The 27,254-nt window shown below is 42.6% G+C and overlaps 1 protein-coding gene across 2 annotated transcripts in view; it reads left to right on the forward strand.

The window, feature by feature from the left end:
* LOC135518061 (erbin-like) overlaps window positions 1-27,254 on the forward strand; it is a 115,917-nt gene that overhangs the window by 9,711 nt on the left and 78,952 nt on the right. For both annotated transcript variants that reach the window (XM_064942908.1, XM_064942909.1), the window contains exon 2: window positions 10,174-10,249. The gene's annotated coding sequence lies outside the window, so the exon portion shown is untranslated. The remainder of the gene's footprint in view (window positions 1-10,173; window positions 10,250-27,254) is intronic.

The raw sequence follows: 27,254 nt of genomic DNA on the forward strand, positions 1-27,254 counted from the left end.
AGGCAAGATTTACTTACAATTCCATGGCATTATTTTGTATTATTTTATAGTATGAAGAATACAATTGAACATAGTTGAATAAAATAGAAAGGATGTTTTCTCCAAACAATTTCTGAGGGAGGGCGCACATGCAGCTAGTCTGTGTTGAGCATTTAACAAAGAAACAGGTCCTCCTATCTTAATTTAGAGTTATTTATGCAACTTTAGTTGTGAGGCAAATGTTGGGCTATATATTTTGATTTTTAGTCCATTTTAAGGCTGCATGATGTGACTAACGATGATTTGAAAAAAGTTGCATGAAAGACATGAGCTCTGCTGGGTTTCTTGCACAGGCTGTACACACTTCATCAGTCTTTCATTCACAATTTGACAAGCACTAGATAATGCCTCAAATTTCCCGGCGGCATCCCCCTAATGTGGCCGTAATGCCCCATTTAAAAAAAACATCAATGCCTTTTGCGGCCAGTGGCAGTTGTGCACTTGGGCTGAATATAATAATTATAATTCTCTTCTCCTGGCTGCGTGTTCCAAAGCACCTTTCACTCACATGGCTCTCTCAGATATCTCAAATCTTATTAGCCAATGCCCGTTAGCTCCGAAGAAGGCTTCAAGTGAAGACAGACACATCGGGACACAACTGCGAATTCCGAGGGCATATTGAAGATGTTAGAAGAACTATCCACATTTACTTTTTGTCAGCCAACAACATGAGAAGGCCTAATGAACCGCAAAAGGACTAGCTTATGTCAATCTACTATCTCCCATAGCACAACAGTTGACCTATTCTATTGGCTAACTTGTTATTTTGTGTGAGAAAGACATATTCCAAACATAGTCTGGGAAAGTCCTGGGATGCGATAGATCCAAAATTAATACGAACACTCGCATATTTTTTTTTTTAAAGCAATGAGGCTGATGCAACAGATCAGAACTTTGGTCCAAAATGCAATCAATTAGCGGTAAAACAGCATTCACAAAAGTGACCATAAATGTGATTATGCATGTAATGCTTAATTATAAAGGTGTATGTTTATGGTGAAAATTATATTCCTCAAACATGAAACATGTTTTGGGGCGGCAGGGTAGCCTAGTAGTTAGTGTTGGACTGGTAACCGGAAGGTTGCAAGTTCAACCCCCCGAGTTGACACGGTACAAATCTGTCGTTCTGCCCCTGAACAGGCAGTTAACCCACTGTTCCTAGGCCGTCATTGAACATATGAAATTGTTCTTAACTGACTTGCCTAGTTAAATAAAGGTAAAATTAAAGTTTAAGTTGTAATACAAAGTTTCACAATATTTAGGCCTATGGGCTAGGCTACATGAGGTGCGGGACTATGATTGGAAAAAGTCAACAACAACAAAAAAGGCATGCACTGTTTCTTGCCTTACTGCACACAAGCTTGGCATCATTCACAAGTGATAATATACAATTCACAAGTGATAGGCTAATATTGTCACCAATCAGACTTCTTGATTTAATTTTGTCTTTACGTATACTAAATAATATATGTATTTTTTATTTTTATTTAACATTTATTTAACCAGGAAGGGCTCATTGAGATTTGAAATCTCCTTTTCAAGAGCTTCCTGGCCAAGATAGGCCTCACCAAGCCATTACACAATTACAGACAGACAACATGAAAAACTACAGGTGATCTAGTAAAAATAACATAGAATTCACAAGAGTATAACAAAATCATAAAACTGCAAATTAAAAACATTGACAGGTTCCACATGAAACATGACATAATACATGGTACAGAACAATATTATTTAAGGACTGAACTACATAAATGGGGGGGTACTTGAAGACTCAGGCGACCATAGGCTTACTGGTAAAATGCACATGAGGGGGTATTTCAGGGGTACTCCAGGCAGAGCCAACTTCAGTTGGTGGTACACTCCCAGAAGGTTGAACCACTGAAACTGCGCTCTGTGCGAAGCTTCGCGTTCTGACCAACGAAGGATAGGCCTATTCCTTATCTGGCACATCTGCGTGGCACCTTCAAATCTTTGTAAAATGGCTTAGCAATATTTGGCCGTATTAGTTGAGTGACAACCAATCTAATTTGCTAGGTTATTTTTATAAAATGCGCTATTGAATTATTTTATTTTTTTCGGAATAAAAGTAGCCTAAGCTACCACCAGAGACACAACTCTCATCTGGCTATACATGCTGAATGGGGTTGACATTAGAATAATTTGCATAATTTTGTGGAATTAAATTGGCCCGTGTGTATTTTCCTTAGCTGTTTTGTATTTTATTTATTACACGTGCACAGCATACAGAGCCTATTTTGAGGGGAGTATCACCTCCTTGCTAGAGCTCAGCTCATTGCTGCTGTAGTGAAATGTGCTTTTATAAGTCCAACAATTCTAAATGCAATTCGAGATGGCCACAATTAAAAAGCTACTATTTTTTTAAAGTAGCTACACATTTTGAAAAGTAGGTGATAGCCCATTTAATATCAGCCAAAAACCCATTCTTGGTACGTAATTCGCAAGATTTTGTTGACTTTCTAATATAGCTCTAACATTTGTCAGTTTGCATAACATTTGATATGACAGTCTGACAAATGTAACTCACATCTGTGCACTCTGCCTCCCCATTCTGCCTCTGACCCACTTTAGAGAACATCTGTCTCTCACTCCATTTCTCTCCCCCTCCCTCTCTCTACTACAGCATGACTGTTACACATTCACAAAGCCAAATTCTTCTTATTTTCAATTAAGTGGCCACAATGAGCGAGACAATCCGGAGCATATTTATGCATAAGCACGCCACACATTATCACATGTAGCCTAAACATGTGTAAGGGTTGACACAGAAGGAGGCCTACACTCTATAGCTCCCTTAATTCACTGTTTATTGTTAGGCCTATCTGAGTGCCAGAAACAAAAGTTTGCTTTGCTTTGTCCAGGGCAGGTTACTGTGCGTAAACAGCAGTTAGTACAGTAATAATGTGTGTACATAGGCCTAAATGTGCCTGTGTTCTAGTATTTGGAGTATTGGTTTGATGCAGATAATACATTTTTGTATTGGCTAATGCTCTGTGTCTGGTGTCTACTAGATGCAGATCAGACACTGGGTTGCTTTGCTCTTATTCACTTCACAGCACACCAGAGGGAGAGTACTACAGATGCCCTTTACCTGTGTGTGTGTGTGTGCGTGCGTGCGTGCGTGTTTGCATATACACAGTGTGTACTTTATAGGCCTACTGAATATGATGGCCGAGGGTTTCCATGGCCGAGCAGCCGCACGCACACAAGCCTCAGATCACCATGCGTAATGCCAACCGTCGACTGGAGTGATGTAAAGCTCACCACCATTGGACTCTGAAGCAGTGGAAAGGCGTTATCTGGAGTCATTAATCACGCTTCGCCATCTGGCAGTCTGACAGATGAATCTAGGGTTTGGTGGATGCCAGGAGAAGACTACCTGCCCGAATGCATAGTGCCAACTGTAATGTTTTGGTGGAGGAGGAATAATGGTCTGGGGCTGTTTTTCATGGTTCGGGCTAGGCCCCTTAGTTCCAGTGAAGGGAAATCTTAACGCTTCAGCATACAATGACATTCTAGACAATTCTGTGCTTCCAACATTGTGGCAACAGTTTGGGGAAGGCCTTTTCCTGTTCCAGCATGACAATGCTTCCGTGCACAAAGCGAGGTCCATACAGAAATGGTTTGTCGAGATCAGTGTGGAAGAACTTGACTGGCCTGCACAGAGCCCTGACCTCAACCCCATCGAACACCTTTGGGATGAATTGGAACGCCTACTGCGAACAAGGACTAATCGGCCAACATCAGTGCCCAATCTCACTAATGCTCTTGTGGCTGAATGGAAGCAAGTCCCCGCAGCAATGTTCCAACATCTAGTGGAAATCTTTCCCAGAAGAGTGGAGGCTGTTATAGCAGCAAAGGGGGGGACCAACTCCATATTAATGCCCATGATTTTGAAATGAGATGTTCGACGAGCAGGTGTCCACATACTTTTGGTCATGTAGTGTATGTGTGAATGCGTGGAGCCATTAATAAATCCATGATACTTAAAGATTGTATTATGAAATAATACATTTTCCATAACCAACTATATTGTATTTTCAGCTGTTTTGAATCTGGTGTACAAAAAATAATGTAAAGATGTAAAAAAACTGAACTTGATAACGGGAAGCATAGAACCTTTGCACATAGAACAGATCCACCGCTTCTTAGACTTGCTTTCGATAAGAATGACAAATCTAAAACACATTTCTATGTGAATTTGTTCGGGTCACCCAAAAAGTTAGCGATCTCAGCTTTAAGAGAGAACTTAATGCCCTCCGTAGGGAGTGGAGCAGAAAGTGGCAATGATGCAGCCCTGTAGTGTGCTCAGCTGACTGTGACACACACAGACAGTGTTGGTCTGCACTGTAGCTCCATTGTGCTGTATGGGCTCAGGGAGAGTCAAGGCAAGGGGGGGGTGAGCCCAGCGCTGATTGGGTTTGTCTCCGATCAGCTGGCAAGGCCACAGGCCGCAATGACATGTGTAGGCAGACAATACTGGTCTGATGTACTCTGGGTTTAGAGGAATGATGATGAACCTATTGAGGCCTTGTGTGGATACACTATGTAGTCTATAGCTACAGTAGATTAGGCCTCACAGGCTACACTCTAGGCTGTGTATGCTAATGTTCCTTTTTTTCTGTGGCTTTCCAAGAGGTGTAGGCTATGTGCCTATAGACCATTTTCCAGTACATAACACACTGACGTCATGGACAAATGTGCACGACTCTTGGCAGCAGTAAGAAAGCCATCTCCATCTGCGTCCATTCAACATAGCCTAGATTTAAGTTTTTATTACTTCTAAACAAAAACCTTTTTTGGCTATCATACACTTACAATTATGTTTTGATTCTTGCTAGAACAGTCGCTAAGATTATTTTTGTTTGTGATCTTTGCAAAATAACTATTTTGGATGCAGCCGTTGTTAGCTAGAATGCTAACGCTCATTGATATAGGATTTAGCAAAAGCTAGCTATTTTAAGTGTTTCTTAAGTATAATGCATTTGATTTGCAATGATGACGCGAACATTATATTAAGCAGGACATTCATACAAGCCTTAAAATCCAATTATAATCCAAAAGTAGTGAAATGCATTCATAAGCAACATGTATGGGGCGGCAGGGTAGCCTAGTGGTTAGAGCGTTGGACTAGTAACCGAGCTGACAAGGTACAAATCTGTTGTTCTGCCACTGAACAGGCAGTTAACCCACTGTTCCTAGGCCGTCATTGAAAATAAGAATTTGTTCTTAACTGACTTGCCTAGTAAAATAAAGGTAAAAAAAAAAATGTAAATAGAGGCTTTTTTTTGCTGCCGTTCTATAAGGTAGTGTAGGATAGGCCAATAGCATACACTAGCCTCATTCTTGACAAAACAGACACCTAATCTAGCAATGTTTTTCAGACCGCAAACAACAAGATAGATGCATCCTAAACAAGCCAAATTGTTCCTCCATAAAATAATAACTAAATTGATAGTATTAATTTGTCCACAACAACAGTGGAGGATTATTTTAGATTAGATTTATTTGTGTTGTGACAAGTTAAAATGATGCAGCAGTCCTGTCAGTTGCATACAAAACAGAGATGCATGCATATTTCCCACTCCCTGTCTTAGTCATAATAATACAGCTATTGTTATTTGACATCTCACAAATGTTTCATTAACCAATAGTCTATTCATGCATGTCCTTACAAAAATACTGGGCAAATTGAATTACCATTAAACTCACATGAATTTGCAAATAGTCTGGGTAGCCATTTGATTAGGTGTTCAGGAGTCTTATGGCTTGGGGGTAGAAGCTGTTTAGAAGCCTCTTAGACCTAGACTTAGCGCTCTGGTGCCGCTTGCTGTGCGGTAGCAGAGAGAACAGTCTATGACAAGGGTGGCTGGAGTCTTTGACAATTTTTAGGGCCTTCCTCTGACACTGCCTTGTATAAAGGTCCTGGATGGCAGGAAGCTTGGCCCCAGTGATGTACTGGGCAGTTCGCACTACCCTCTGTAGTGCCTTGCGGTCGGGAGGCCGAGCTGTTTCCATACCAGGCAGTGATGCAACCAGTCAGGATGCTCTCAATGGTGCAGCTGTAGAATCTTTTGAGGATCTGAGTATGCATTAGAGGTCGACCGATTATGATTTTTCAACGCCGATACCGATTTATTGGAGGACCAAAAAAAAAGCCGATGCCGATTTAAATAAAAATAAACATTATTTTAATTTTTTTTATTTTAATTTTTTGTAATAATGAAAATTACAACAATACGGAATGAACACTTATTTTAACTTAATATAATACATCAATAAAATTAATTTAGCCTCAAATAGATAATGAAACATGTTCAATTTGGTGTAAATAATGCAAAAACAAAGTGTTGGAGAAGAAAGTAAAAGTGCAATATGTGCCATGTAAGAAAGCTAACGTTTAAGTTCCTTGCTCAGAACATGAGAACATATGAAGGCTGGTGGTTCCTTTTAACATGAGTCTTCAATATTCCCAGGTAAGAAGTTTTAGGTTGTAGTTATTATAGGAATTATAGGACTATTTCCCTCTATACCATTTGTATTTCATTAACCTTTGACTATTGGATGTTCTTATAGGCACTTTAGTATTGCCAGTGTAACAGTGTAGCTTCCGTCCCTCTCCTCGCTCCTCCCTGGGCTCGAACCAGGAACACAACAACAACAGCCACCCTCAAAGCAGCATTACCCATGCAGGGCAAGGGGAACAACCCCTGCAAGGCTCAGAGCGAGTGACGTTTGAAACACTATTAGCGCGCGCTAACTAGCTAGCCATTTCACTTCGGTTACACCAGCCTCATCTCGGGAGTTGATATGCTTGAATTCATAAACAACGCGATGCTTGACGCTTAACGAAGAGCATACTGGCAAAATGCACGAAAGTGCTGTTTGAATGAATGTTTACGCGCCTGCTTCTGCCTACCACCGCTCAGTCAGATACTTGTATGATCAGTCAGATTATATGCAACGCAGGACATATCTAGTAATATCATCAACCATGTGTAGTTAACTAGTGATTATGATTGATTGATTGTTTTTTATAAGATAAGTTTAATGCTAGCTAACAACTTACCTTGGCTTACTGCATTCGCGTAACAGGCGAGGCAGGTCGTTATTGCGTTGGACGAGTTAACTGTAAGGTTGCAAGATTGGATCCCCCGAGATGACAAGGTGAAAATCTGTCGTTCTGCTCCTGAACGAGGCAGTTAACCCACCGTTCCTAGGCTGTCATTGAAAATAAGAATGTGTTCTTAACTGACTTGCCTAGATAAATAAAGATTAAATAAAGGTAAAAAAAAACAAAAAACAGCAAAATCGGTTTCCAAAAAGAATTGTTATGAAAACTTGAAATCGGCCCCAATTAATCGGCCATTCCAATTAATCGGTCGACCTCTAGTACCCATGCCAAATCTTTTCAGTCTCCCGAGGGGGAATAGGTTTTGTCGTGCCCTTTTCATGACTGTGTTGGTGTGCTTGGACCATGTTAGTTTGTTGGTGATGTGGACACCAAGGAACTTGAAGCTCTCAACCTGCTCCACTGCAGACCTGTCAATGAGAAGGGTGGCGTGCTCAGTCATCTTTTTCCTGTAGTCCACAATCATCTCTTTTGTCTTGATCACATTGAGGGGTTGTTGTCCTGGCACCACACGCACAGGTCTCTGACCTCCCTATAGGCTGTCTCATCGTTGTCGGTGATCAGGCCTACCACTGTTGTGTCATCAGCCAACTTCGTGAACAGGGAGTACAGGAGGGGGCTGAGGATCAGCGTGGCGGATGTATTGTTACCTACCCTTACCACCTGGGAGCGGCCCGTCAGGAAGTCCAGGGTCCAGTTGCAGAGGGAGGTGTTTAGTCCCAGGGTCCTTAGCTTATTGATGAGCTTTGAGGACACTATGGTGTTGAACGCTGAGCTGTAGTCAATGAGTAGCATTCTCACATAGGTGTTCCTTTTGTTCAGGTGGGAAAGGGTAGTGTGGAGTGCAATAGAGATGGCATCATCTGTGGATCTGTTGGGACGGTATGCAAATTGGAGTGGGTTTAAGGTTTCTGGGATAATGGTGTTGATGTTAGCCATGACCAGCCTTTCAAAGCACTTCATGACTAAAGACGTGACTGCTACAGGTCGGCGTGATCACACAGTCTTCCAGAACAGCTGGTGCTCTCTTGCATGTTTCAGTGTTATTTGCCTCGATGCGAGCATAGAAGTAGTTTAGCTCATCTGGTAGGCTCATGTCACTGGGCAGCTCTCGGCTGTGCTTTCCTTTGTAGTCTAATGGTTTGCAAGCCCTAACACATCCGACGAGCATCAGAGCTGGTGTAGTACGATTTGATCTTAGTCCTGTATTGACTCGTTGCCTGTTTGATGGTTTTTCGGAGGGCATAGCGGGATTTCGTATAAGCTTCAGGGTTAGAGTTCCACTCCTCGAAAGCGTAAGCTCTAGCCTATAGCTCAGTGCGGATGTTGCCTATAAGCCATGGCTTCCGGTTGGGGTATATACGTACGGTCACTGTGGGGATGACGTCATTGATGCACTTATTGATGAAGCCAATGACTGATGTGGTGTACTCCAATGCCATCGGAGGAATCCCAGAACATATGTCAGTCTATGCTAGCAAAACAGTCCTGTAGCTTAGCATCTGCTTTATCTGACCACTTTTTTATTGATCAAGTCACTGGTGCTTCTTGCTTTAATTTTTGCTTGTAAGCATTTCCGTTAGGGAACGTATACTCTGTGAAGTGCTCGTGTGCAATTACTCAATTTGACTTTGCACTCCTAAACAACACATATTTTTTTTACTTTGGCAATGGGTAAAGTCTACAAAGCGTAGTCCACTCTGTTCGTAACAGATGGTAGTTTTGGGAACTGTAAACTGTATTGAGATGAAATGTGAAAATTAGCAGAATGTCGGTCAAAATCCATCTCGTTCCATCTTCACCCACTGCCGGCCACTGGGCTTCCTCTCACTACCATATATTTGGTAGTAATATCTGTCTCATTGCTCTGTCTGTGGTTTAATTGTTTGAAACCTGAACGTTTTACTTTACTTCAAATAGTGAGGCATGTCTTACCTTGCTTCAAAGTAGCCTTGCAAAATCCATCCGTAGGAACAAGGCAATTATTTTATAAAGACTTCCTCATGCCATTAACCAGAATTTCTCTCCTGTTCTATTGGATTTCATATCAACTTTCTTTCATTGTCCAGAAGCCAAAGCAGAATCCTATATTAGTAACCCATCATAGTTGTTGCTATTAGATTCACCCTTTTTTAAAGTTTCTAACAGAGATTTCAATTACTGTAACAACTGCTCGCAATAGGTTTAGAACGGTATTTTCCGAGAACTTCATTTTGGCAAATGTTTGAAGATTACGTTTTATTATTCATTGCAAGAGTTGCAAATTCAATAATAGGCAGTAGTCTTTTGAACAGTAAAACAATAGGCTAGCTATTGTTGCATGTTTCCATTAAGCTCTTTTGGGCCTAAGCTTGTCGCCTACCTTAGAACCTTGGGAAGACTCCTATTGCCAGAGCAGAAACATAAGCATCTCGTCATTACATACAGATCGCTGATAGTATTTTCTGTTGGTCTTTTAATTTTACTGTTTGAAAAAAATGTTAATGAGGGTCAGTTAGTCGGCAGCAAAATTGACCGAAATTTGCATCCCTAATTGATTCAAAAGTCAATGTAGCCTAATAAGCTATTTGTAAACACTGCATTGTTTGTATTTTTCAAATGTCATTGTTTCCCAAGATATGGGTTCTGCATATTTTAAGTTTTTTTTTTTTCAAATTGGAGTGTCACAAAAGTCGATATGTAAAACGACACAATGAAATGTAGGCCTATGCACTGCCTCAGATAAACTGTTTATTTTATGAGCATAGCCTCAGAGTGGGGTTTGGTGGAATTCTGGACTCCTAGCTCCAGAGTATCACTGAATGCAATGAACAAAAACAGCTCTTTCTCCATGTTGGTTTAAGTAGATAAAGATCATTTGGCTTGGATAATCCTGTCTAATAAGGGTAATGGGCCATTTAGGCTTAACCCTAAGATTATGAGAAGATTTAGCATAAGTGTTTCTGTACTTAACCAACGTATCTGCTTATTCCCTTCTCCAGATAAGCACCTGTGCTGCTGTTGGGTCTCTCACCTGCCACCACTTGGGATCCAGTAGCCCGGGTCATAAATGACAAGGTAAGGTAATGAATGGCCTGCTGGGAATGACTTTGAACCTTGCTCTGTGTAATGGCCTGCTTGGCTTGACTTTGAACCTAGCTCTGGCTAACATCATGACTGATCAAGGCTGGTTGATGAAATGTGGTGTTTTTTAATGATAAAGAAGGGTTTTTCAGACAACCTCCATTTGACCCCAAAAGTGGCTGAATAGACTACCCCTCACATATCTTTTCTGTATCATGGCAATCTTTGGATCCTCCATAGCCTTCATTGCCTTGCTCTGTTACTGGTCTGACTTTAGCTTTCTCAAGCATATATAATTTGCAATAAGGCCTGGAAAGGGTTGTTAACATGCTTGTTTCTGTGTTCGCTCGTCTACATGATCAAGAGGTCTGACTCGAGACTGCTCGCACGCCTGTTAAATCGGTAATTTAAGACACTTTGGCCGGTCAATGTGTCCTATCTTTTGGCCTCCAGGAGAACAGGGTGGGATGCTGCTCCTGTTGATGCTTTTCAGGTTTGGGCTCATGTTTTGCATAAGCACACCAGGAGCTCTCCTCTGAGCCTTTTGTGTAAAACACTGCGGTAAATCCTGTATTGAAATGTGCCATGGTGGTGGTACATTTCCATACAGGATTTACCACAGTGTTTTACCCAGAAGACACGTTTCGGTTTCCATCTATGCATGCCAGTACCCGTGTCTAACTTGGCCAAGGCTCCGGCGGATCTGCTCTCACTTGGGGCCAAGGGCAGGCCACTGGTACTCTTCATCTATCATTTACATAACAATGGCTAACTGTGAACACCGTTTCACAAAGCAACTGTTTTGATTATGCAGAGGTTGTTGATTTATAGACTTCAAATTGACCGCAAGAATCCTAATCTGATAAAATATGTATTTATTTTATTTCCCCTTTTTCTTCCTAATTTCGTGGTATCCAATTGGTCGTTACAGTCTTGTCCCATCGCTGCAAGTCCCGTACGGATTCGGGAGAGGCGAAGGTCGAGAGCCGTGCGTCCTCCGAAACACAACCCAGCCCAGCCGCTCTGCTTCTTGACACAATGCCCGCTTAACCCTGAAGCCAGCCGTACCAATGTGTCGGAGGAAACACTGTACAACTGGCAATTGGTTCAGCATGCATTGCGCCTGGCCCGCCACAGGAGTCACTAGAGCGCAATGGGACAAGAGCATCCCTGCCAGGCCAAATCCTCCCCTAACCAGGACGACGCTGGGCCAATTGTGCGCCGCCCCATGGGTTTCCCAATCATGGCCGGCTGCCGGCTTTTTTAAATTTATTGTTTAAGTTTTGAGTTATTTCAGAAAACCTAAGTGTTGCAAGATATATTTTAAGTAATGGCACATTTCCATCGGGATTTACCCCAGTGTTTTACCCGAAAGGCTCATCTAAGCGGGCCAGCATTTTGCCTGCTTATTTGTGATTGTGTGCTTGCAAAGTGATCTGCAGATTGCACATTGCAATAGAAAGATTGCATCGGTAACAAAGGTATAACACCTTTTGTCAATAACTTGCACGGTAGAAAACTTGTCAATCACTGGTCATTCATTACTGTCCTAAACAGCTTTTCAGTTATTTAATAATAGGCCTAATTGATTTTTCTGAGGTCTGGACATTCCAAACTCAGCAAAAAAAGAAACGTCCTCTCACTGTCAACTGCGTTTATTTTCAGCAAACTTAACTTGTGTAAATATTTGTATGAACATAACAAGATTCAACAACTGAGACATAAACTGAACAAGTTCAGGGGTGGCAGGGTAGCCTAGTGGTTAGAGCAAATCCCCGAGCTGACAAGGTCACTGTTCCTAGGCCGTCATTGAAAATAAGAATTTGTTCTTAGCTGACTTGCCTAGTAAAATAGGTAAAAAGGTAAAAAAAAAAAAATGTTCCACAGACATGTGACTAACAGAAATGGAATAATGTGTCCCTGAACAAAGGGGGGTTCAAAATAAAAGTAACAGTCAGTATCTGGTGTGGCCACCAGCTGCATTAAGTACTGCAGTGCATCTCCTCCTCATGGACTGCACCAGATTTGCCAGTTCTTGCTGTGAGATGTTACCCCACTTCCACCAATGCACCTGTAAGTTCCCGGACATTTCTGGGGGGAATGGCCCTAGCCCTCACCCTCCGATCCAACAAATCCCAGACGTGAGATCTGGGCTCTTAGCTGGCCCTGGCAGAACTGTCTTGGAGGAAATCACGCACAGAACGAGCAGTATGGCTGGTGGCATTGTCATGCTGGAGGGTCATGTCAGGATGAGCCTGCAGAAAGGGATGAGGGAGGAGGATGTCTTCCCTGTAACGCACAGCATTGAGATTGCCTGCAAAGACAACAAGCTCAGTCCGATGATGCTGTGACACACCACCCCAGACCATGACGGACCCTCCACCTCCAAATCGATCCCGCTCCAGAGAACAGGCCTCGGTGTAACGTTCATTCCTTCAACGATAAACGCAAATCCGACCATCACCCCTGGTGAGACAAAACTGCGACTCGTCGGTGAAGAGTACTTTTTGCCAGTCCTGTCTGGTCCAGTGACGGTGGGTTTGTGCCCATAGGCGACATTGTTGCCGGTGATGTCTGGTGAGGACCTGCCTTACAACAGGCCTACAAGCCCTCAGTCCAACCTCTCTCAGCCTACTGCGGACAGCACTGATGGAGGGATTGTGCTTTCCTGGTGTAACTTGGGCAGTTGTTGTTGCCGCCATCCTTTACCTGTCCTGCAGGTGTGATGTTCAGATGTACCGATCCTGTGCAGGTGGTGTTACACGTGGTCTTCCACTGCGAGGATGGTCAGCTGTCCGTTCTGTCTCCCTGTAGCGCTCTCTTAGGCGTCTCACAGTACGTACATTGCAATTTATTGCCCTGGCCACATCTGCAGTCCTCATGCCTCCTTGCAGCATGTCTAAGGCACGTTCACGTAGATGAGCAGGGCATCTTTCTTTTGGTGTTTTTCAGTAGAAAGGCCTCTTTAATGCCCTAAGCTGTCATAACTGTGACCTTAATTGCCTACCGTCTGTAAGCTGTTAGTGTCTTAACGACCGTTCCACAGGTGCATGTTCATTAATTGTTTATGGTTAATTGAACAAGCATGGGAAACAGTGTTTAAACCCTTTACAATGAAGATCTGTGAAGTTATTTGAATTTTTACAAATTATCTTTGAAAGACGGTCCTGAAAAGGGGACGTTTTCTTTTTTTGCTGAGTTTATTATTGTGACCCATTCAGAGTGAAACTGAGGGCTCTCTTTTGGACCAAAACAGGATTATGTGCCATGCAATATTTCCCTGCCTTTCTCTCCCTGCCACCCACAGAAATTGTTAAAGGGTAGGTAGCATAAACGTACCCACACGTAACATCTGCATTTGCATTAGAATACTCATCAAAAGTCCCAATGCAAAGTTACACCTCATTTTTCGATTTTTCTAGTTATTACATAAAACTGATCAGAATGCCGAAGTCATGTCGAAAAAAACATTTGTGGGGTGTGACGTAATATGAAGGACCCGGCAAGCTAGCCTATTTCCTATAATGTAAACGGCAACAGAAATAACTTCAAATGTAAAACTTCAAATTAAACTAAAACGATTGCACACACGACTAATGTATATTTTAAACAACTTACAAGCAAATACTGAATTTATTGTTACAAATCAGCTTGCAAGGTTGCTAGCCAACTAGTCTGCTAAAGTTAGCCCTACTAGCCTGCTAACGTTAGCACTGCGTGAGTCCGCCATTTGCTAACAAGACCTAGCTTACAGCTACATTAAAGTAAACCAATGTTTTGGAAATACATAACGCCATCTAACCAGTTATCAAGTGTTACCGGGGTATATGCAGTTAATTTGCCGGCTAGCCAACCAGCTAAAGTTAGTTATTTTAGCCTGCTAGACTAGCCAGCTAACTAAATGTTGGGATGTCCTCACTTGCTCGATCGACTACCACTACCAAATGCCCAGGAGAAAAAGAGTTTATATGGTTTCTTCTTTGTGGATGTACATAGTAGCTCACCAGCACCGACACTTTGTTTGAAATGTAAATGTAATTACATGCTAACATTGCTAGTAGCTAACGTTAGCCAGCTGGAACTAGCTTCGTAGCACCGGTTCTCCATATGACGTTGAGAAATAGTGGATTGTGGGTAGTTCCGAAGATATCCGGAAATAAGTTAATAAATATGTAAAAACGCTAAAACATAACTATGTTTAGATATAGGTAAGTCTTTGACCACACTGTGTTGTTACTTTGGTGAGTAAAGACTCATGATTCCCTTTAAAAGTCTTTTCCAGGCAGATGGTAATGTAGGCTACACTACAGTACTGTTACTGTTCTATCTGTGACAGCAGCTGAAATAAGAATTTTTGCCCACGCCAGAGATTCTCCCCCATGTAGGCCTGCTCCAGAGTGCCCAATTGGACTGGTGTTGCTGACCAATCAGCCCTTTTCCGAAAGTCCCACCTGGCCTAATGAATGAGGCTGTACGGGAGATCAAACACTCTGTAAAAAGAGTAAACACAGGCCTAGGGGCCTATATGAGGACGGAAGACACATTAAAGCCAGGTCACTGTGAAGCATTTCATGAGAAGAATGTAAATTAATAACATTTGATTGATTGATTGGTAGAAGAGTTCTGTTTCTCCTCTACAATGTTGTTTCTACATTTTAGGCGCTCTCACTCCCTTATTAATCAACAAATACCTTGCGCTGCACGTCAAATGCAGCCGGCTTCTCCAGATATGAATCCTCTTCAGCCACTGTTTAATTTCAAACTCATTGTTGGCTAAGTGCCGGGCTGCTGAGAGACAGTGATAGTGGGAGAGAAAGGAGGAAAGAGCAGATGAGAAAGAACAATGAGGAAAAGCACAGGAGGGAGGAAGAGCCGGGTTAAAGAGCACCAGAAATAGACGAAGAGACAAATGGAGAGAAAGAAACAAAGCTGTGATTGAGGTCCAGGTTGAATGCATGAGGTTTCTGCTGATGAATGCCTTTGCATTAGAAGCTACAAATCCCAGCGGGCCCTTTAGAACAGCAGCAGCTCCTCCATGACCTTTTTTTATTCCATAAAAGTTTTTTTTTTACCCATTTTTCTCCTCAATTTCGTGGTATCCAATTGGTAGTTAAAGTCTTGTCTAATTGCTGCAACTCCCGTATGGAATCGGGAGAAGCGAAGGTTGATAGCCGTGAGTCCTCCGAAACACAATTCACACTGCTTCTTGACACAATTCCTCACTTAACCCAGAAGCCAGCCACACCATTGTGTCGGAGGAAACACCGTACGCCTGGTGCCCGGCCCGCCACAGGAGTTGCTAGTGCGCAATGGGACAAGGATGTCCCTGCCGGTCAAACCCTCCCCTAACCTGGACAACGCTGGACCAATTGTGATCCGCCCCATGCGTCTTCCTGCAATGCAGTGCCTTAGACTACTGCGCCACTCGGGAGGCCCCTACAACAGAGATCTCTGATAGTGCTCAGTCCACCCTTCCTCACTACACTCCCGTCCAGTGTATTTTCCATTGCAGGAGGTTGCCTGGCCTGGCCTCAACACTGTTGAATATTAACCAGACGTGGTGTTGTGGCTGATCTAAGGACATGTTGAACTCTCAGGATACCACTTGATAGACCAGTCGTGACACACTGGTGTGCCCCGAGGAACTCTCTGGTGTGCCGCGAAATGCATATGGAATGTTGACTTGTAACGCTCAGATAATACATTAAATAGCAAATGGTTACATCTGTATCGTTGTCCGTTGCGCTCAGGCTCTGAGATTTGTATCATTTGAGCGGCGTGCATCACAAGCAGAGTAATTTGTATCAATTTACTTTGCCTGGCTTGTGAGAATTGTTAGCACAGGCAAGCCTTTTTTTTAAGTGCATAGATTACATGTATTCTCTTCCCCTGCCCCTGCCCCTGTTCCGACAGGTGCATGATAATTGTCTATTCTAAATCAAAGCGAATTTCAAATACAGTACCAGTCAAAAGTTTGGACACACCTACTCATTCAAGGGTTTTTCCACATGTTCTACATTGTAGAATAACAGTGAAGACATCACAACTATGAAATAACACGTGGTAACCAAAAAAGTGTTAAAAATATATTTGAGATTCTTCAAAGTAGCCACACTTTGCCTTGATGACAGCTTTGCACACTCTTGGCATTCTCTCAACCAGCTTCACCTGGAATGCTTTTCCAACAATCTTGAAAGAGTTACCACATATGCTGAGCGCTTGTTGGCTGCTTTCCCTTCACTCTGCGGTCCAACTCATCCCAAACCATCTCAATTGGGTTGAGGTCAGGTGATTGTGGAGGCCAGGTCATCTGATGTAGCACTCCATTACTCTCCTTCTTGGTCAAATAGCCCGTACACAGCCTGGAGGTGTGTTGGGTCTTGTCCTGTTGAAAAACAAATGATAGTCCCACTAAGCGCAAACCAGACGGGATGGATTATTGTTGAAAAAAGCTGGGGTAACCATGGTGGTTAAGTGTACCTTGAATTCTAAACAAATCACAGACACCAGCAAAGCATCATCACACCTCTTCCCCGATGCTTCACAGTAGGAACTACACATGCAGAGATAATCCGTTCACCTACTCTGCATCTCACAAAGACACGGTGGTTGGAACCAAAAATCTCACATTTGCACTCATCAGACCAAAGGACAGATTTCCACCACTCTAATGTCCATTGCTTGTGTTTCTTGGCCCAAGCAAGTGTCTTCTTCTTATTGGTGTCCTTTAGTAGTGGTTTCTTTGCAGCAATTTGACTATGAAGGCCTGATTCACGCAGTCTCCTCTGAACAGTTGATGTTGAGATGTGTCTGTTACTTGCCCTCTGTGAAGCATTTATTTGGGCTGCAATTTTTGAGACTGGTAATTCTAATGAACTTATCTTCTGCAGCAAAGGTAACTCTGGGTCTTCCTTTCCTCTGGCGGTCCTCATGAGAGCCAGTTTCATCATAGTGCTTGAAGGTTTTTGCGACTGCACTGAAAGAAACTTGAAAAGTTCTTGAAATGCTCCAGATTAACTGACCTTCTTCAATTCTTAAAGTATTGAGGGACTGTTGTTTCTCTGCTTATTGGAGTTGTTCTTGTCATAATATGGACTTGGTCTTTTACCAAGTAGGGCTTTCTTCTGTATGCCACCTTTACCTTGTTACAACACAACTGATTGGCCCAAACGCATTAAAAAGGATAGAAATTCCACAAATGAACTTTTAACAAGGCACACCAGTTAATTGAAATGCATTCCAGATGACTACCCCATGAAGCTGGTTGAGAGAATGCCAAGAGTGTGCAAAGCTGTCATCAAGGTAAAGGGTGAAATCTGCCGTGACAGGTGACTACTTTGAAGAATCTCAAATCTCAAATATATTTTAGAGGTCGACCGATTTATGATTTTTCAACGCCGATATCGATTATTGGAGGACCAAAAATAGCCGATTCCGATAAATCGGCCAAATTTGATATATATATATTTGTAATAATGACAATTACAACGATACTGAATTAACACTTTTATTTTAACTGAATGTAATTACATCAAAAATCTATTTAGTCTCAAATAAATAAATAATGAAACATGCTCAAATATCAAATTCCCAGTTTAAATAATGCAAAAACACAGTGTTGGAGAAGAAAGGAAAAGTGCAATGTAAAAATTATAACGTTTAAGTTCCTTGCTCAGAACATATGAAAGCTGATGGTTCAATATTCCCAGTTCTTCAATATTCCCAGTTAAGAAGGTTTAGGTTGTAGTTTTAATAGGAATTATGACGCGTCGACTATTTCTCTCTATACCATTTGTATTTCATATACTTTTGACTATTAGATGTTCTAATAGGCACTTGAGTATTGCCAGCCTAATCCCAGGAGATGATAGGCTTGAAGTCATAAACAGCGCTGTGAAATAAGCATTGCTTAGAGCTGCTGGCAAACACAGTAAAGTTTCAATGAATGCTTACGAGCCTGCTACCACCGCTCATTCAGACTGCTCTATCAAATATCAAATCATAGACTTAATTATAATATAATAAACACAGAAATATGAGCCTTTGGTCATTAATATGGTCCAATCCGGAAACTATCATTTCGAATACAAAATGTTTATTCTTTCAGTGCATTACGGAACCGTTCCGTATTTTATGGAACGGGTGGCAACCCTAAGTCTAAATATTGCTTTTACATTGCACAACCTTCAATGTTATGTCCTAATTATTTACAATTCTGGAAAATTACTTCGCAACGAGCCAGGCTTTTCATAGCCGATCATTCAGAGTATCTCTACCACTCCTGCTGTCTCTAGAGAGTTGAAAACAGCAGGTCTGGGACAGGTAGCACATCCGCTGAACAGGTCAGGGTTCCATAGCGGCAGGCAGAACAGTTGAAACTGGAGCAGCAGCACGGCCAGGTGGACTGGGGACAGCAAGGAGTCATCAGGCCAGGTAGTCCTGATGCATGGTCCTATTGCTCAGGTCCTCTGAGAGAAAGAAAGAGCAAATTAGAGAGAGCATACTTAAACTCACACAGGACACCGGATAAGACAGGAGAAATACTCCAGATATAACAGACTGACCCTAGCCCCCCGACATATAAACTGCTGCAGCATAAATACTGGAGGTTGAGACAGGAGGGGTCGGGAGACACTGTGGCCCCATCCGACGATACCCCCGGACAGGGCCAAACAGGCAGGATATAATCCCACCCACTTTGCCAAAGCACAGCCCCCACACCACTAGAGGGATATCTTCAACCACCAATTTACCATCCTGAGACAAGGCTGAGTATAGCCCACAAAGATCTCCGCCACCGCACAACCCACGGGGGGGGGGGGTGCCGACCCAGACAGGAAGATCACGTCAGTGACTCAACCCACTCAAGTGGCGCACCCTCCAAGGGACGGCATGGAAGAGCACCAGTAAGCCAGTGACTCAGCCCCTGTAATAGGTTTAGAGGCTGAGAATCCCAGTGGAGAGAGGGGAATAGGGCTGGCACAATTACTGTATAATCGTGTAACCGCCGATTATGGATGAAGACCGCCATGGAAATGAAATAACCGTCTTGACCGTAAAAATAAAAAAAGCCTGGCATTTGTGAGGTTAAGTCCATTTGACTGACCAATAGCCGTCATCCAAAATTTCATGACCATCACAGACCTAGTGGTTAGGCTGTACATTTCCTTACTTAAGCTGTGTTCGAATACCCATACTAACATACTGTATACTACATACTCAATGAGTATATACTATATACTATTAGTTCATTTTCGTATACTGTAAATTACCCGTATCTTTTCAGTTGAGCTTATGAGAAGTTGATGGATCTTCTACTGGAAGTTGATGCTGTTGCTATTGCAACCTCTTGCTAGCTTGTTAGCATAACAAATGACTAGTTAAACATTTTAAGATTTTAGGTGTGTTCGTGAATTCAATCTGGAGTGCCAGAGTGTTCTCTGGGCATTTGTAAATCCAGAGCATTGTCAGATTGTCCGTTCGTAAATTTAGAGCACTTCGCCCCTAGGAGCGTTCAGAGCGCACACTGCTGGACACTGGCCGAGGAGTAGGGTTAATCTGAGCATTCAACGGCAGTCAAGCACCAAAGATAACTGGCTAGTGTAGGCTAGCTACTTCCAAACACAAATGAGAGAACACCTCACTCTGACCATTTTACTCTCTCCAGCAGAGCTGGTTAGGCTGTTTTCCTGTAATCCATAGCGTTTGTAACTGTGCTACTGGCAATAATTTAATGAAGCTTTTTTTTGCCGACGTTTACTAACGCAAGCCGTACTTAACGGGTGTTGAGCATTCGTAAATTCACGAGTTATTCTGCGCGAGAGAAATCAGATTAGATAGCCATTGAATCGCACTACTATACCACTAAGCTAAGAATTATGTAAATAATCAAGTCAATAAATGTTGGGATGTTAATTAGAAAGCAGAGAGTTAATAAACTGCCTGGCAAGTTCGATGTATTAGAAGCCAACTAACGTTAGGTAACTAGCTAACATACCGGTACATACTGCTGTAATGCTATGCGGTTTGTAAGGATAGCGTAGCTAACAAATTGTCAGCCAACATAACATGTAACGTAACTTATTTAATAAGGTATTACGTTTTTCAACATTTTCTTAACAGTTGTCATAATTAGTTAAAGCAATGAATTTGTATCCGTTCTCGTCGTACTTTCTTCAAATCTGAAAATGTATGAAGCCACGCCCATTTTAGAGGAATTGCATTATGGGCCCTAAAAGCACAGAAATAGTGTACACTGCATGTATACTTCGTATTTTGGTGAATTTAGTATGTCGTCCGGGAACTTTTGGCATACTAACTATATCCATACAATGACAAATAAGCATACTATATACTCAATTCACATCACAAATAGTACGGTTAGTGCAGTTAGTATGAGTATTCGAACACAGCTTTAGTCTTTTTTTTCCAGAGCCTACGTGGATATTGTCTTGGCCTTCTCTGTCTCTGTTCATACTACTCTGAATAGTGGTGAAGTGTCACATCCATTAGCCACTCTGGACTGCTGCTAATGCATCCAATATTAACCTGCTTTTATGTACGCTTGGTAATCATAATGTTGCTTAACCTCAGAGGCTGTTTTTATCACTAGTGTTATGTAGACAGACTGTAGGCCCATTGACAAACAAGTCAATGAATCGTGCTTAGCGTGATGTTTATCTTTTGTCACACAGGGCCAACCAGGAAATTATCACACCAGTCACTGAACATAGTGAGAGAGTTGTAATTAAACTCTTGTGGGCAGAGAGGAGGAGCAAGAACAAGAAGAAAATAAAGGAAGTGTGACTGCAAGAAATAAAGAAAAAAAGAGTGAGGTAGAACGAATGTGCTCCCCAGTGTTATGGCTGTGGTCAGGACCAAAGAGGGATTCAAGCTTTCCTCCTCGAACTAATCACCTGCCTCTTCATGGCCTCTGGCTTTACTGAGCTGCCTACTCTCATCTCTGCTGCTCAGCTTCCTTCTATCCTCTCAACATATTGACTGGTGCTTCTCTCCAAATCGAGACTCCAGCTTAAGCAATGTTCTCAATCTTTACTTCTTGCATACGGTAGAGGTTCCAACCACAAAACTAGGGTCAGTTTTACACAATATACAATCCTTACCGTAGCCATTTAGGCAGATTAATATAAATATCTGACATACCAGTGGTTGCTGGTTATGGGCTCTCTTATTCTTTTGCATATTATATAGTCACAGTAGACTTCTGACACCATGTTCTCTGTCTTCACTTCCTGTTAGTGGTAGTAGCAGAAGTTTTTTTTCCCACAGAAGTGTTGACAGATCAACCTCAGGCCTCAGCACTTGTCATTGTACTGTACATGACGGTTGTGGAACACATAGGGCCATTTATAAGTCCTAAGCTGCCAACTAGGGGTGTTGCGTTTAAATGAAACAAATACCTAATGCAACAATCCTGTAACCTTAGTAGGAGATATGCATCATTCAAATTATTTTTCACTGATATAAAGCGGTCGGCCCGTCATCCTCGTTAACAGTTAAAAAATAACAGAGCGTGAGACAGGGAAGCGACAGCAGCGAAGTCCTATATGGCAATAGTTTGAGAAGTTAAATGAGAAGGTTGTGAAATACAAACTTTGTGAGGTGGAATTGAGCTACAGCCCAGACAATACACATACATCTCGCTGAAGATGTAGTATGTAGAGCGTTTGCACATTGTCAAGATGCCGCTGAGACGTCGGCATTAGATCGCATTTGCCCTTCAGCCGCTGTTTGGACAATGCATGTCAAAGCTACTAAATTATGCTGGCAATAATAAAAACAATATGCTTTACATTTTCCATACCAGGCGGTGATGCAACCAGTCAGTTGCTCTCAATGGTGCATCTGTAGCACTTTTTGAGGATCTGGGGACCCATGCCAAATCTATTCAGTCTCCTGTGGGGGAAAAGGTATTGTCGTGCCCTGTTCACGACTGTCTTGGTGTGTTTGGACCATGATAGTTTGTTGGTGATGTGGACACCAAGGAACTTGAAACTCTCGATTCGCTCCGCTACAACCCTGTCGATGTTAATGGGGACCTGTTTGGCCCTCCTTTTTCTGTAGTCATTGTCTTGTTTACATTGAGAGAGAGGTTGTTGTTCTTTCACCACACAGTCAGGTCTCTGACCTCCTCCCTATAGGCTGTCTCATCATTGTCGGTGATCAGGCCTACCACTGTTGTGTCGTCAGCAATCTTAATGATGGTGTTGGAGTTGTGCTTAGCAACGCAGTCATGGGTGAACAGGTAGTACAGGAGGGGACTAAGCACGCACCCCTGAGGGTCCCCAGTGTTGAGGATCAGCGTGGCAGATGTGTTGTTGCCTACCCTTACCACCTGGGGGCGGCCTGTCAGGAAGTCCAGGATCCAGTTGCTGAGGGAGGTGTTTAGACCCAGGGTCCTTAGCTTAGTGATGAGCTTTGTGGGTACTATGGTGTTGAACGCTGAGCTGTAGTCAATGAACAGCATTCTCACATAGGTGTTCTTTTTGTCCATGTGGGAAAGGGCAGTGTGGAGTGCGATTTGAGATCTGTGGATATGTTGGGCCATTATGCGAATTGGAGTGGGTCTAGGATTTCCGGGATGATGGTGTTGATGTGAGCCATGACCAGCCTTTCAAAGCACTTCATGACTTCTGATGTGTGTGCTATGTGGCGTTAAGGCAGGTTACCTTCGCTTTCTTTGGCACAGGGACTATGGTGATCTGCTTGAATCATGTAGGTATTACAGACTCGGTCAGGGAGAGGTTGAAAATGTCAGTGAAGACACTTGCCAGTTGGTCCGCGCATGCTTTCAGTACACGTCCTGGTAATCCGTATGGCCCCGCGGCTTTGTGAATGTTGACCTGTTCAAAGGTCTTGCTCACATCGGCTACGGATAGCTTGATCACACAGTATGTAGTTTGGAGAACGTTTCCACGTTGGCCAGATGACGCCGAGACATCGGAATAGAATGTTGATGCCTGGCAGACGTATAAACAATGTAGAACTGTATAATTTCCAATGTAGACATTCTAAATACATCTGCAAGACGTCTTGCCAATGTGCTAACGCTCTCTATACTACATCTTCCTGATGTATCATGTATATGTTGTGCCTTCGATGGGCAGTGCATTCGGAAAGTATTCAGACCCCTTACCTTTTTCCACATTTTGTTACTTTACAGCCTTATTCTAAAATTAATTGTTTTCCTCATCAATCTACACACAATACCCCATAACGACAAAGCCAAAACAGGTTTATAGATTATTTGAAAATTTATTAAATCAAAACAACTGAATTACCTTATTTACGTAAGTATTCAGATCCTTTGCTATGATACTCAAAATAAAGCTCAAGTACATCCTGTTTCCATTGATCATCCTTGACATTTTGCTACAACTTGATTGGAGTTCACCTGTGGTAAATTGAATGGACATGAGGCAAACAGTTGTCTATGTAAGGTCCCACGGTTGATTGTGCATGTCAGAGCAAAAATCAAATCATGAGATCGAAGGAATTGTCCATAGAGCTCCGAGACAGGATTGTGTCAAGGCACAGATCTGGGGAAGGGTACCAAAACATTTCTGCAGCATTGATGATCCCCAAGAACACAATGGCTTCCATCATTTTTAAATGGAAGAAGTTTGGAACCGCCAAGACTCTTCCTAGAGCTGGCCGCCTGGCCAAACTGAGCAATTGGGGGAGATGCTCACTCTGACAGAGCTCCAGAGTGCCTCTGTGGAGATGGAAGAAATCAGGCCTTTGTGGTAGAGTGGCCAGACGAAAGCCACTCCTCAGTAAAAGGCACATGATAGCCTGCTTGGAGTTTGCCAAAAGGCACCTAACGGACTCCCAAACCATGAGAAACAAGATTCTCTGGTCTGATGAAATCAAGATTGAACTCTTTGGCCTGAAATCCAAGCGTCACGTCTGGAAGAAACCTGGCACAATCTCTTCGGTGAAGCATGGTGGTTGCAGCATCATGCTGTGGGGCTGTTTATCAGCGGCAAGAACTGGGAGACTAGTCAGGATCGAGGAAAATATGAACGGTGTAAAGTACAGAGATATCCTTGAATAAAAACCTGCTACAGAGCCCTCAGGACCTCAGACTGGGGTGAAGGTTCACCTCCCAACAGGACAACTACCCTAAGCACACAGCCACGACAACGCAGGAGTGGCTTCGGGACAAGTCTCTGAATGTTCTTGACTGGACCAGCTAAAGCCCGGACTTGAACCCGATCGATCATCTTTGGAGAGACCTGAAAATAGCTGTGCAGCAACGCTCCCCATCCAACCTGACAGAGCTTGAGAAGATCAGCGGAAAATATTGGGAGAAACTCCCCAAAAACAGGTGTGCCAAGCTTGTAGTGTCATTACCCAAAAGATTTGAGGCTGAAATCGCTGCCAAAGGTGCTTCAACAAAGTACTGAGTAAAGGGTCTGAATACATATGTAAGTGTGATATTTCTGTTTTTATTTGTAATAAATTGTTTCTTGTAACATCACCCTATCCCTGTAACATCACACAGATTTCCTTGCTCTCACACAAGTTCACAGAGGTATCTGAGCCCTGTTCTGTCTACCCCAAAAGCAATAGGCGAGTATTATTCAATTGACCAAACAATATGGTTGTTTTAGCCAAAGCAATTTACACATGTATTCAGTTTAGTATGACCCATGTGAGAATCCAACTGTTGCAAAACACCATGCTCTAATCAACTAGGACTAGGCCAATGGAACCATTAGACATGGCCGAGAATTCATTCCTCAAATGCAGAGAGATTGACTCTAGTTAGAACAGGGATTCCCTTCTTGAAAAGGGAAATTAGGCCTTTTGTGTGTGTAATACCGCATTGTCAGTCTTCTGCATTGTAAATTACAGTCATTTTCCCTGAGTACAGTGTTATCCCTGCTCTAATGGCCCCTTTCAATCCAGTGACATAGCCAGGGCTAACACATGATTACAGACACAGGCCATAGGCTGCAGTTACACTGAGAAAATGACAGAACTTAACCGGCCTCAGTGGTTCACACAGCAACGTTTATCATAGGTTTGGTTTAGGCTACTTGATGTACCATATGTCTTCACCCAAATGATAAATGACTGATAAAATTTATGTTTAGCATTATTGAGCAGTGGTGGGCTGTCAGAGCCAGCAAGGCCTTCTCTGCTGGCCTAAACATCATCAGAATATATATATTTTTAAATATATTTTCCCACAAATATGTATTAAATTATTCCCCAGAGTAAGAGTTACACTCTTCATTTCATAGTGTTCCTCTTGGTTGCACTGCTTCCAGCCCCAGGTTGAGATTTGGAGGGCTGGTCTTTATGTTAGATATTTTATCCAATCATATTCAGCCATCATGTGTTGCCAGGGGTCTAAAATCTGCCCTCAGGCCTTCAGAATCAACAGTGCGGGCGCTTGTAGTTTAAAGTGAATGGAAATTAAAATTTAGTGTCAACCAATCAGCTTTAGAGTTGGCTATTGTACGCCTGCTGGCTGGTTCCAGTGTTACACAGGAGCCAGCTAGCAGGCGTAGTGCCTGCACGTCTTTTGATTGGATTACCAATATTGAGAGGCAGGTCCTATATGGGCAGGTCTCAGAACTAGGAAACTGAAATTGATCAACGAATGAATTTGCATACTACTAAGCTGTTTTTTCAACCCACAATGGCGGAAGGAGAAGATATCGATTTGGTCGAGGATATAATTATAACGGCATTCTCAAGACAAACTTTTCAAGAAAAGTTAGACATTGTCAGGAGAGGTAGACGCCGACGCTACAAAGCCGACACTACAAAGACGGGCTCCGAGAAGCACTGCAAACTGTACTGCTGGGAATGCCTATTATTTGCAAGTGATCGATTTGGTGTTTGGAGCCACACTGGCTTTGCAAACCCGAGTTGTCTAACCAATGCAGCAACAAGACACCAAAGTAAGGCTGGGTACTTACAAACAATGGTGCTTTTGAAAACTTTTGGGGACACCCGAGTGGATCTACAGCTCAACGAACAAGCGCGCAGGGCAACGAAGCTGCACAATGAAAAGGTATTGTACTCTTCCCCTGCAATTCTCTGAATAAAAATTTCAATTTCAAGGTGACGCAACGCCTGGTTATACTGCGTTTCTGTCTAAATGTATAGTGTCTAGAGCCATGGCATCATAATGATGGTAATAAGAGGTAGATTAATTCGGGTGGGACAGTGTAGGACTTCACTGAAGGCCCAGGCCCCAGAAACACGGCACGCTACTGTTATTGAGCGATGCTTTACTAGTACTAACTACAGTCTTGAATGATGCTGGCTGAGACCCACATCTCAATCAGTGGTGAAACAAACAGATGCTGAATCCAAGAGAAGTCACAATGCAACTTGGGGCGGCAGGGTAGCCTAGTGGTTAGAGCGTTGGACTAGTAACCGAAAGGTTGCAAGTTCGAATCCCCGAGCTGACAAGGTACAAATCTGTCATTCTGCCCCTGAACAGGCAGTTAACCAACTGTTCCTAGGCCGTCATTGAAAATAAGAATTTGTTCTTAACTGACTTGCCTAGTAAAATAAAGGTAAAAAAAAAAAAAAACCTGACACCCATACAAACCGTGTCATGCAAATGTAACCCTGGGATAATATTAATAATACAGACAGTATTACTGCTGCTTTTCAAATACAGCACATTCCCACAGGCAGGCTGAAGTTGGAATGAGAAAGAAAGGCCTAATGGCTTTGATAATGAATGCATTTCAGTGAATACAGAGGGATCAATTAAGTATATCTCACTGTCTGCGCAGCTTTGATGGCTGTAAACAATGAACCTTTTATCACTTTGAATGTTATTTGTTGTTAATCTTTTCAGCATAATGTGAGTGGCTCCATCGTGGTGTGTTGACGGTCTACTGTCAAAGCCTTGTTTAAATCAAAGTCATTTTATTGATCACATACACATATTTAGCAGATGTTATTGCAGGTGTAGCGAAATGATTGTGTTCCTAGCTCCAACAGT

The sequence above is a fragment of the Oncorhynchus masou genome, chromosome 28 (assembly GCF_036934945.1).
Source record: "Oncorhynchus masou masou isolate Uvic2021 chromosome 28, UVic_Omas_1.1, whole genome shotgun sequence".
Classification (NCBI taxonomy): domain Eukaryota; kingdom Metazoa; phylum Chordata; class Actinopteri; order Salmoniformes; family Salmonidae; genus Oncorhynchus; species Oncorhynchus masou.